At 45.2% G+C, this 12,193-nt stretch overlaps 1 long non-coding RNA gene across 1 annotated transcript; it reads left to right on the plus strand.

The window, feature by feature from the left end:
* Window positions 1-257: 257 nt before the first annotated feature.
* LOC142829250 (uncharacterized) lies at window positions 258-11,573 on the plus strand. Its single transcript, XR_012903677.1, has 3 exons — window positions 258-388; window positions 6,150-6,215; window positions 11,381-11,573. It is a non-coding gene; the product is annotated as an uncharacterized LOC142829250 (long non-coding RNA).
* Window positions 11,574-12,193: the final 620 nt, after the last annotated feature.

Below are 12,193 nucleotides of genomic sequence, written 5' to 3' on the forward strand. Positions count from 1 at the left end.
AATTAGAAATTTTGTAAATAGTAATTAGGGGCAGGTATAGTTGTATTCATCACCTGCTTATTAATATTCATTGTGTAGAGGTTAATATTACTAATACAATTTTAGGGAAAGTAGTGATAGACGTGTGAATTAACATATTAAAATAGATAAAAGGGTGTAATTGGTGCCAAATTGTTTCCACTCGAACATTGTGTTGACTGTCTGAGGTAAACGTGTGTGGGCAATAAAGCAGTTCTGTTTACCCCATCTGCTCCTGGGGTGCCTGTTTCTTCTCTAACCGGGGTCTTTGCAAAGGCAGCTGAGCCTAGAATACGAAAGTGGGGAGCAAGACCTGGCCTGAGAACATTGGAGACTTATTGGAGAATGGGTCTGTGATAAGGGACTTCAGGTGAGAGGCTTGGTAGGTCTCTAGTATGGGACATGTTGGCACTCTGGTGTAAGTTAAGGACAAAAGAAAAATCTTAACTATGAATTTCTGTATCAGTCTTCTCTTTAATGTACGTACAAGGGGTTTACACTGCACCCTCACTGATCCAGCTTTGTTTTATATAATATGTTATCTAACCTGTAACTGGGTTTGACTCTTTGAAGTGTTTTGGGATTAAAAAGTAAAAAATAGCGCAGAGGGGAAGAAATTAAGTTATAGACAAGAAAAGGCTTATTTTCAATGTAGGTTTAAAATGAGACACCCACTTTAATTTTGTTCCTAGTTACCGCTGTGAAAATCATGAATCCACTGCAGTTATTGGTGTTATGTTGGAGTGACCTATCCCTGAGGAATCAATGAACAGACCCACACAATAGCTGTATTAGGTGGCAGATGCTGCAAAGGTGAAGGCACTTGCACCAACCCTGGCACGACTGTGTGGAAGGATAATGAGGATAGCAAGCACCACCGCTGTGTGGGGACAATTCTTCATTGCCATTTGAGGGGTTTTTATGCCACTTCCCCTTCTTGCTGCTAGGCTGCACTAGCTTGCATGGGTTTTTTGGCCTCCTGTTTGCCAAAGTAGATGTGTTTGGTTTGACTGTGTGGAGGGGTGAAATGAACCAGCAGTAAGAGAATATTGCACTTGCCAGAAACTCAGATCAAAGGCTGACTATTTCCAGTAGAAACTTTCCAAGTTAGAGCAAGGAAAGCAAAAGTGAACTTTGTCACCTTTGCACGCCTACTCCACTGGATTGTGCTTGCTGCTGTTCAGCCTCATTCCAGGAGCACAACCCAAATTACAACATTTTTAAATAATACTAAAAACGTCTCAACCTATACTTGACATATATACAGGTTGAACCTCTCTAGTCTGGGATCCTTGGGATCTGACCGGTGCCGAACCAGAGAATTTGCGGAACCATGGGGCAGTCAATATTGTCTAGCAGCATTACCAACACTTTCACTGCTTACTAGGCAATTAAGACAGGAGTAAATTAGAGCTAAATAACAGCACAGAACACTGAGAGCCAGACCAGGTGGCTATAAAGAAACTTTATGGGACTGTGGGAAATGTGGTCATACCCATGATAAGTAGACAGCTGGCTAACTAAAATCATGCTGGGCTATGGCTGTTACCAGGAGCGGTCCGAGGCCGGCTGTAGCAGCTGGCGCCCCAGGCTGTGATGTAATCACGGGGCACCCGTGCTGCCGCCGGTCTAGGCGACCGCCTAGTCTGCCTAGGCTCACGGGCTGCCCCTGGATGTTACTGGACCAGAGAGTGTTGAACTAGAGAGGTTCAACCTGTACTGTCTTTCAGTGCAAGAAGCCTGGTGCACATTTGCAGGACAATGTGCCTATAGCAGCTTAGAACAATTTCAGTGCAGGTATATAGAGATAAAGCACCTTGACAGTACTACTTTAATAGAGCTGTGATATCTGAACTTTGCCTGTCGTACCCCTCCCTTACCAGGAATGGCATCTGTCTGTGCCCCACCCACTTTCAGCACTGCACAGTTGGCTCAGCAGAGGAACTTGAGCTGAAGGTGGGGCCTGAGTTTGGCTGGGACAGAGTGCGGCTGGGGAAGGAGATGGGCTGGGTAGGGACAGCTGTAACTGGGGCTGGAGCTGGGTTCGGGGGTTGGAGAGCACTCCCTCCTCACCTTTGTGAGGCCTGGCCTGCCTCCCACTGAGGGCCCCTGAACATTCCTCTGCAGCCCACTAGGGCACACTCTACAGTTTGGGGACCACTGCAGGAAGGCCTGTGTAAAGCACAAACACCTACTTTTGAAAATGGTCTTCATTTTCTCTGTGGGGATGTAAATTCTTTTCCTTTGGGAGGTGGTAAAATCTTTGTGGCATCTGACTTCACCCCTGAGCAGTGTTGCTGAGGTTAAAAATTCAGGATTGCTGTCACTGGCATTCTGTTTGTGGCTTACCTTGAAATGGGCTCTCACACCCCACCTGTGGACAAGCTGATTGTTCCGTTTGCCTCTTTGATAGTTGCCATGGGTCTGTTCCTCTTCATGTGTAAATAGCAAGTTTGGAAAAACAGCCCCACCTGTCTTCATCTGATGACTGAGATGTCAGATGTAGTAGAAAAACAGGCCTTCCACATTTATTTTTGGAGACATGTCGTAAATTCATTTGCAGCCACACCAGAACAGCTCTGACATCCTTTCACAACATAGATGTTTTTCCATGGACATTTTCTATTGATCGCTGACCTGCTTGACTCACCATAGTAACAAACATGGAAACTATAGACCCTTCTGACATTTGGTAGACAGGGTAGTACAATGTGCGTGTATAGTGTTAGATTAAGTGTACAGAACTGTTGTTTTTTGTAAAGCCAGGACTCCTGTAGGATTGCTTTCTAAAATTAATTACTACAGAGGATGGTATAGCTTTAAGGGGATGAGTTGGCCACAGTGAAACCTGAGATAGGCTAGGCCCATCATTGCGTGGCAAGAGTAAGTTTACTTCTATTCAATTTTCAGTCGTTCTATTATATACAACAAGCATATCTAGAACAAATGTAATGCTTGTGCCTTGATTGTATAGAGAATGTGGTCACCACCACTGTACATCTTTTTCCCATTTGAGGCTTCAGCAAAATAATGTCACTGGAAACTTGGTTTTGTTTTGTTATTCAGGGATGGGAGGAAGGGAGGAAAGAGAGAGCGTGAGAGATGTGTTTGACTTGACAGTATGGGGTAAACTGAACCAGCAACAGGACAACATTGCACTTGTCAGAAACTCGGAGGAAAGGCTGCTTATTTCCAGTAGAGACCTTTCCAAAACCCCTAAGGCTAATTCTTGCTCTTCACTCCTTTCATCTAAGTTATTAGAGGGAACATGATAGCAGTTTTCAAGTATTTAAAAGGGTGTTACAAGGAAGAGGGAGAAAAATTGTTCTCTTTGGCTTCTGATGATGGAACAAGAAGCAATGGGAATAAATTGCAGCAAGGGAGGTTTAGGTTGGACATTAGGAAAAACTTCCTGTCAGGATGGTTAAGCACTGTAATAAATTGTCTAGGGAAGTTGTAGAATCTCCATCACTGGAGATATTTAAGAGCAGGTTGGATGGACATCTATCGGGCATGATCTAGACCCGGAGTGGGGAACCTAAGGCCTGGGGGCCAAATGCGACTCCCCAGCTTGACTGGATCTGGCCCCCGAGGCTCAGGGCTTCCCCCCGCACTGGAGAGCCTGAACTGGTGCTCCAACCTCTCGCCATCCCTCCATGGGGCTGGAGCACATGAAATCTACTAGCTTGGGCCTCCCAAAGCTCTAGAATGAGAGGGGAATGTCTTTCTTCTTAGTTGGGGGCTACGTCAGTGAAGATGCTGTTTGAGTGTTTTTGCTTCTCACTTGTATGCGGCCCTCAATTGATTTTTCTGTGGGTCAGTGGCCTCTGACCCAAAAAAGAGTTCCCCGCCCCGATCTAGACAGCACTTGGTCCTGTCATGAGGGCAGGGGACTGGACTTTATGATCTCTCGAGGTCCCTTTCAGTTCTAGTGTTCTATGATGCTAACAGTATCGGCATGGGCTTCTAGTTAATGGAAATATATCAGTGGGACTAATGCTACTGCTATGGCCTAGCCAAGTCCCAAGCCCGTGTGGGGGAAGGGTGTGATCAGCCACTGGCACTGATGCAAATGATTAAATAATGTATTACAGTAGTTGTAGCTGTCAGGGAATCAGATCCCCATGACCCTAGGTGTTGTGCTAATGTGAAGTAAAAAAACAAACAAACCCTACCCCTAGAATTTATGATCTTGGGGCATGTCTACACAGCAGTTGGAGGTGCGTGCGTAGACATAAGCTACATCTAGACTGCAAGTGCTTCTCTGGGATACCAGAGGTATCCTGGAAAAGCAATGCCATGTCCAAGGAACACATGGATGCGTTCTTTTGCCATCTCTGTAAACTTTGGTTTATGAGGAAGAAGGGATGGCTCAAAAGAGCAGGTTTTTCTTAAATTTGGCACCATGTAGATGCACCAATTTTGGAAAAGCCTCTTCCAAAAGAAAAGCAGAAAAAGATACGCAGTTTGCAATATGCATACCTTTTTCTGACTTTTCTTTGTAGTTTAGATGTAGACATACCCAAGCTAGCTTTGATTTAGCTAGCATGACTATCATAGTAATGGAGCAGGCTATAAAAGCCTTGGGAACTTATTTGGCTGCTGGCCTGCATTGAAGCCTGTACTGCTGTGGCCTCATTGCTGCTGGCGTGCTAGCTAGGCTATGCAGGCCCCCCTACAGCAGTTCCAGGCCTCAGGGCAGAAAAGTCACATACAAATGTACCGCCTGACATCTGGACGGTTTTGCACCTGCACCGGCTGATGCCCTCCTGGTTACTTTGCTGGGTGCCTTTTCCTGACACAGATGAGGCTTCTGCATGCCCAACCAATAAGGTTGCCATCTGTGTAATTACTAATATGCAAAGACCCTTACCCTGCCCCTCTCTCATCTGTTCCCTGAGGCCACACCCCTGTACTACCTCTTATCTGAGGCCTTGCCCTTCATTCACTTCATCCCCACTCCCTCTGTTACTTACTCTCCCCCACAAGCACCAGGTTGGGATGTGGGGGTTGGCTGGGGTATGGGAGGAAGTTCAGGAGGTGGGCTCTGGGAGGGAGCTTCATTGTGGAGGGGGAACAGGAGTGGGTTGGTCTACGGGGGGAAGCTTGGGTGTAGGATGCAGGTTTGGGGTGCAGGGAGTTGGTGCTAACCTTCTGTGGCTTCCAAAAGGGACCAGCACACCCTGGCAGCAGCGTCTAAGCAGAGAGCCCAGGAAGTCCCCTGTATGCCACTGTCACATGCACTGCCCCCTGCAGTTCCCATTTGCTGCAGTTTCTGGCCAGTGGGAGCTGCAAAATCAGCCTGCTGCTTCCAGCCTTTTAAAATATGCAAGCCCCTGGGCAGCTGCCCCCTTCGCTCGCCCTCCCCCAGTGGACCTGAGTCTCAATCTACACATACCATAATCGCAACTCCAATTGCAAAATAGACATACCAGTGGTTGTATAATGACAAGGCTCAACAAGTAGATCAAAAAACCTTTGCTGAAGACATAGAAGGCTGTAACCATGAAATAAGGTTTGCATGGTAAGTACAAGTCACAGGTAGGTTGCATCTAGACTGGCCGCTGTCTACACGGGCCGCTTGAATTTCCGCAAGAAAACTGGCTTCCTACTGTCTGAAATCAGTGCTTCTTGCGGAAATGCTATGCTGCTCCTGTTCGGGCAAAAGCCCTCTTGCGCAAATGCTTTTGCGCAAGAGAGCCAGTGTAGACAACGCGGTATTGTTTTGTGCAAAAAAAGCCCCGATAGCGAAAATGGCGATCTTGCGCAAAACCGTGTCTAGATTGGCATGGATGCTTTTCCGCAAAAAGTGCTTTTGCGGAAAAGCGTCCGTGCCAATCTAGACGCTCTTTTCCGCAACTGCTTTTAACGGAAAACTTTTCTGTTAAAAGCATTTGCGGAAAATCATGCCAGTCTAGACGTAGCCATGCTGTTTCAAAGACTCTTAAACACAGTCCACAATCAAGTCTGTCAATAGTAAGGTGGGGCATTTCCAATTCTAAAGAGTAGTTCACATATATAGTTTAATACACAGAACCACCTTCTCAATGCCTTTTCCAGAAAAGGAAGGTTTGCAAACGAGTGATAGATGGCAAGGGTGTTACAGTCAAGAAATGATTTTATTTTAAAAGGGCCAGACCACAGCCTGTTGGAAGATTGCCAGCACAGTGAAGGCTCAAGAGTAGATGGGGACATGGGTAAGTACAGCTTTTATATGCTCCCCACCATACTGCTGATACTTTAGCCGGCATCCTCTTGTCCGATGGGCAAGCTGTGGCAGAGCAAGGCTCATTCCTGGTTCTGGATAGAAGCAGGGAGATTAACTCTGCTTTTCCTGCAGTGGAAATGTATAGATCTATACATTCCGATCAAGACTCAGTAGCCTTCCCCTTTCGAAAGAACCACATCTAGACTGCGATTTTACTTTTGAAAAAGCACCATGACGCGATTATGCAAATGAAGCGCAGGAAATTCAAATCCCGGCTTCATTTGCAATTTCGAAGTGCCTGATTTACATCCCTCTGTCGAAAGAGGGATGTAGTCTAGACACACCCTTGGAGAGGTGCTAAATCGGTACATTTCCCAGCCATACCCACTCCTGGGATACCTGTATCCACTTTGCATGCTGACCTGACAACTCTGGAAGAGAGAGAGAGAGCCAGAGAGTATGGGGTGCTTGCAGGTGTTTTACCCTACTACTCCCTCAATCAAGGCAAGGGGCAGCATAAGTTCTGCCAGTGGAAATGAGGTAATTGAAACTCAGTAGGACAAGCAAACCCCTCCCAGCCCAGCTGCTTATATGATAGATTAAGTATAGTTCCAGTGAGAACAAAGTAAAGATGCACATGATTCTTACTGTCTACTTAGTTATGTGCTTTTAATGATGAGATTTTGTAACACTGCCTGTACAGTTCTATTACCCATATTCTTACATTTTGAGATAAAAACAGTTCACAAAATAAAATAAGGCTATGTCTTTCTGCATTGTTAAAGGGTATTTCCTAAGTGAGAAATGATTTGTTTCTTAAAACAGCTTCCTCTCCCCCCCACCCCCTTTAATTAGCCTTGTTCATAATTCTCCTTCAATTCTGCTTTTTCAAAAGGCATGCTTTTTTTTTTAAAATCAGTAGAACTTTGTTTGCTTGCAGGAAATAAGAATTATTTCAATCAATATTTCTCCTTATTTTAAAAAATGAAACAAAAGTCTCTTTTTCCGCTGAAAAATCCTTTTTGAGCTTTTCTCTTCGCTGTTGTCTCCACACCCTTCCATGCCTGAACTGCTGCCCAGTGTTCTGTTTTTGCTATAATTGTGACCTCTTGGTTTTGTTATGTTTGGCTTTGTTATGTAAAGCATTGAGTACATTTTTTGTCACAAAATAAATAATTATTTCAACACTAAGTAGAAAGATATAAACATCAGTCAGCTGAATTCTTTTTATTAGTTTGATTTTACAAATCATTGGTTTGGATATTACAGTGAGAACTTATAGCTGGCCTACAGCTGTTATCTATTGTTTTATTGGTGGGAAGGGCAAAGGAAATGAAGCCGGCAGGGCTGTGTGTTAACTGTCAAGCCTAATAAACACACTTGTCTGTAAAAGCTCTCACATATCTACACTTCTCTCTTCCTTCAAATCCTGCCTTAGGACCCCGCCTAACAAACTGCTAAATGAGGGTATGTCTTTATTATGAAATTAGGTTGAATTGAGGTCAACTTTTAGCATTCGATTTAATAAAGTCGAAGATGCATGTCCCCCACTGAGTACATTCGGTCGACAGAGTGCATCCCCATTGCCATGGCTACAATCGACTCTCACAGAGGTGCACTGTGGGTAGTCATCGCACAGTTCCTGCTGCCCATTTGAACTGTGGGTTAGGCTTCTGTTTGATGGGACAAAAACATTGTCATGAATGGTTCTGGATACATGTCGTCAGCCTCCTCTTTTCTGTCCTCTTTCACTCTCTCTTTGCACCTTTTCCCCCCTGGTTATCTGTGCAGATGCCACAGCACAGTAAGGATGGATGCCACTCAGCGGTATGCTCCTATGGCAAGAATTGCAAACACCTCACCCATTATCCTGAAATTTGTCTAGGGCCTACCCAGGAGCTGTGTGCATGAGGAAGAATGTTAGAAGGACACACACAGACATGCAGGAACCCACTGAATGTGTTGATTGGCAGATGCTGGCAGCAGTCGGGCATGTTGACACAGTGGAACGCCGATTCTGGTCCCAAAAAGCTAGCACAAATTGGTGGGATGACGTAGTTATGCAACTGTGGGACAATGATCAGTAGCTAAGAACTTCACATGCATAAGATCACTTTCATGGAACTTTGTGAACTGCTTTCTCCGTCCCTAAGGTGCAGCAATACCAGAATGAGACCTGCTCTGACAGTTGAGAAGCAAGTGATGAGAGTCCTATAGAAGCTTGTAATGCCAGACAGCTATTGGTCAGTCAGAAATCAAGTTGGAGTAGGTAAAACTCCCATGGCAGCTACTGTGATCTACCATGGTGGCTGCTGTGATTGCCCAGGAGAGTGCAGGGCAATCAGTACCCTTCTGCTAGGAATGATAGTGACTCTGGTGAATGTGAGAACATACTGGTTGCGCCTTTGCCATGACGGGGTTCCCTAATTGTGGTGGGGCGATAGATGGATGCATATACCTATCTTGGCACCAGACCACCTTGCCAAAGAGTACTGTACATAAACTTCAAGGAGTACTTCTCAATGGTGTTGCAAGTGCTGATGGATCACAAGGGCCATTTCATTGACATCAACGTGGGATGCTCGGGAAAGGTGCATGACGTGTTCATCTTTAGGAACTCAAGTCTTTACAGAAAGCTCCAAGTTGAAACTTGAAAATTACAATTGGAGATGTTGAAATGCCAATAGTTATCCTTGGAGATGCAGCCTACCCCTTGCTCCCATGGCTCATGAAGCTGTATACAAGCAGCCTAGATAGCAGTAAGTAGCAGTTTATAGGCTAAGGAAGTGCAAAAATGATGGCAGAATTTGCCTTTGGCCATTTAAAAGGATGCTGGTCGTTTATGGAGTAGGTTAGACCTTAGAGAAAGTAATATTCCTATTGTTGCTGCGTTTTGCATGCTGCAGAATATCTGGGAAAGTAAAGGGGAAAGTTTCTGGCAGGGTGAGGGATTAAGACAGATTGTCTGGTGGCCAATTATAAGCAGCCAGACACCAGGGCAATAAGGAGAGCACATTGAGATGCACTGCACATCAGAGAAGCTTTAAAAAAACAGTTTAGTGAATGACCACACAATGAAGTGACAGTTGTGTTTGTTGCTCATTACCAAGCAGCCCTGATGTATACATACGCCCTGTAATTTCCCCCCCTCTACCCCCACACCCAAGGGCTTGTGTTTACTGCTGCGGAGATCGATGCTGCGGCAGTCAATCTTCCAGGGTTTGCTTTAGCGGGGCTAGTGACGACTGCTACATTTTAATGCTGACGGCGCCCCAATCAACTGCGGTACTGCTCATAGTCACAAGGAGTAAGGGAAGTCGATGGGAGAATTTCTCCCATCAACCTCCCATTGTGAGGCTGTCCCAGAAAATTGATGAAAGGTACATCAACTCCAGCTACGCAATTGTCGTAGTTGGAATTGCATATCACTTTCATGGAACTTCTCCGCCGGTGTAGACCTGGACTCAGTTGGTACACTGAATAAAGATCCCATCGTTCTGAAATTTTGCATTTTTATTTAGGCAACACAGTGAACACTGGCAACAGTGAATAGAAAAAGAAAAAGACTGGCAGATGTAAGAAGGGCCTGATAACCCAGGTCTGGGGAGGGGCCACAAGGACATGCAGCTTATTACAATTGCCCTGTGTAGCAATCAGAGCTATGCGGATGACAGCCTTCTGCTCCATACGCCATCCCTTGGAGCCTTAGATTTGAGTGAAAGGCTTCCAGGCCCTTCCCTTCCCCCAGTGGTGAAAGTATTTTAAAATTTCTTACAGGTACTGTCCTATTGCAACCTAGGATCCTGCCAGCTCTTTACATAGCTCCCCACTGGCTTTTGCTGCAGCTCTGCCAGCTCTTATTGAAGCTGAGCACCAGGGCGCACCGGCTTACTTTCACCTGTCTCCCAGATGTCTCCTCCTCCTCCCCCTTCCAGGACATCTGGGAGTGTAGGGTATAAAACTAGGTGAGGAGGGCAGGTGATTTATCAATGGGTACAGGGAGGCTCTGTGCTCTAGATGCTTTTTCTGCACCTCTACCAGGTGTGTCATCAGGTCTGTTTGCCCCCATGAATCTCAGTATCTTGTCCTGTGTGTTATGCTCATGTTCCCTGCATGCTTTCCTATCCTCCCATTTGGTGCAGATGACCTCTAGAGTTGTGCCCTTTTAGTGTGACCAGATTGCATGAACTTGTTAAACATTTCATCCTGTGTTTTTTTTATAATCTTCTGATCTCTGATAGCCTACCTGCTAGAGCAGGGGCAGAGACCACATACAGGCGGTCAGCTGCATTAGAAAAAACAAGGGTAGAATTTATAGAAGATAGATTGTAAAACCCAGAAAGTTAACGTTTTTAGGCTATATCAACACTGCCGGCAAAACCGGCAGAGAGTATGCAAATGAAGCGCTGATTAGCATTTTCTCATGCTTCATTTGCATAAACTATTTGGGCCGGTTTTGCGCAAGGGGTTTTTGTGCAAAAACAAGCAGTATGGATATTTCCTTTTTGTGCAAGCTCCTTGTCTTTCCCAGAGAGGAATAAGGATCTTGCACAAAAAGGGTTTTTTGCGCACAAAGGAAACGTCCATACTGCTCAAATAGATTATTCAAATGAAGTGTGACAACGTGCTAATCAGCACTTCATTGCATACTCTGCTAGCAAAAGCCAGCAGCATAGACAAAGCCTTACAGTGAATGAAGCACTCTATAGCACAAAGTACATGTGTTCGATACAAGGCTTAATTTTTCATTTTTAGTTGAGCACCTACCAGTGCTGAGCAGCAAAACTTTGCAGGTAGGCAAGCACGGTTAGCAACTCATTAAGAGGGGTATTTAACTTCCACTTTGAAAATATATGGGAAAGAGTTCTTGCAAACCACAGCCCCCATTGGTTGTGTGTTTGCATTTCCAAAGAAGGGCAGCAGGTTTGGGGTGGAGAGACACAGACATGCATAGTCAGTGTGTAGCCAAACTGTAATATTTTAATATTGTAAGAATATAAGTGCAATGATAGCAAAAAATCCTATATGATTTGCTTATAAGTTTTGTATGATTCTATGATTAGACGACGTTTGCTGTAAGGTCTTGCTTCCTGTTAGCTTTACAAATTAAGTTGTACCTCATGTCTGCATTACAAACTAAGTTGTGTCTTCTAGTAACTATGGAATCCTTGGTCTGAAACTGCAAATTGTTTGGTGCAAATGGAGCATGTGTGTAAGTGTGAAAGCCATCACAAATGCGTACGCGGTCAAGAAGTGGGAACCTTGAAGATAACTAGGAAACATCCATTGTGTCTGAGGCTGATTAGCAGAACTGAGGAACCCTGAAGATAGACAGACACCCCCAAGAGTGAGAGACAAACAAAAGACAATGATGGGAAGACTGACAATCAGCATCAAAGGATAACTGTGGGAGAATACGGAGATTGGCACTTTTTAAGCATAAATGATGGCAGCATGACACTGCCTGTAGACGCAAATACCTGTAGACTCACAGGGACCTTACATGTATAAAATGGGGTACTTTTGCCATTAGGCTCCAATTTTGGTCCTGCAAGCCAAGGCTCAGAGGAGCCTCAAATTATGATCAATGAACCCTATCTCCTCACTCAGTTAGCCTTGCCAGTAAGACTGACTTGAGCCACTACAGACTAGTAATTATGCACCATCTGCAGGATGGGCGCGTGCGCACACACATGCTGCTTCTCATGTTGTACTTTCAATAAATGCAGGATATTTTCCCCTGAAAAAGATCCCCTGTGCTTCTTATAAACATCACAAGTGTGGTGTCCCCCTTCCTGCACAGCATGGCTGTTCTCCAAGATGATCTTTTCAAGCCCATCACCATGGGTGGTGAGTGAACCTAGGGCTGGCGTAGGCAAGCCCCCAGACCTGCTGCTTCTGCCCAAGACTCCATCCCTGCAGCCATGAGAGCCAAGCCCCCCGGCACTGTGAGGCAGTCCCCCCAAG

This window comes from Pelodiscus sinensis, chromosome 1, assembly GCF_049634645.1.
Source record: "Pelodiscus sinensis isolate JC-2024 chromosome 1, ASM4963464v1, whole genome shotgun sequence".
NCBI classification, from domain to species: Eukaryota; Metazoa; Chordata; order Testudines; family Trionychidae; genus Pelodiscus; species Pelodiscus sinensis.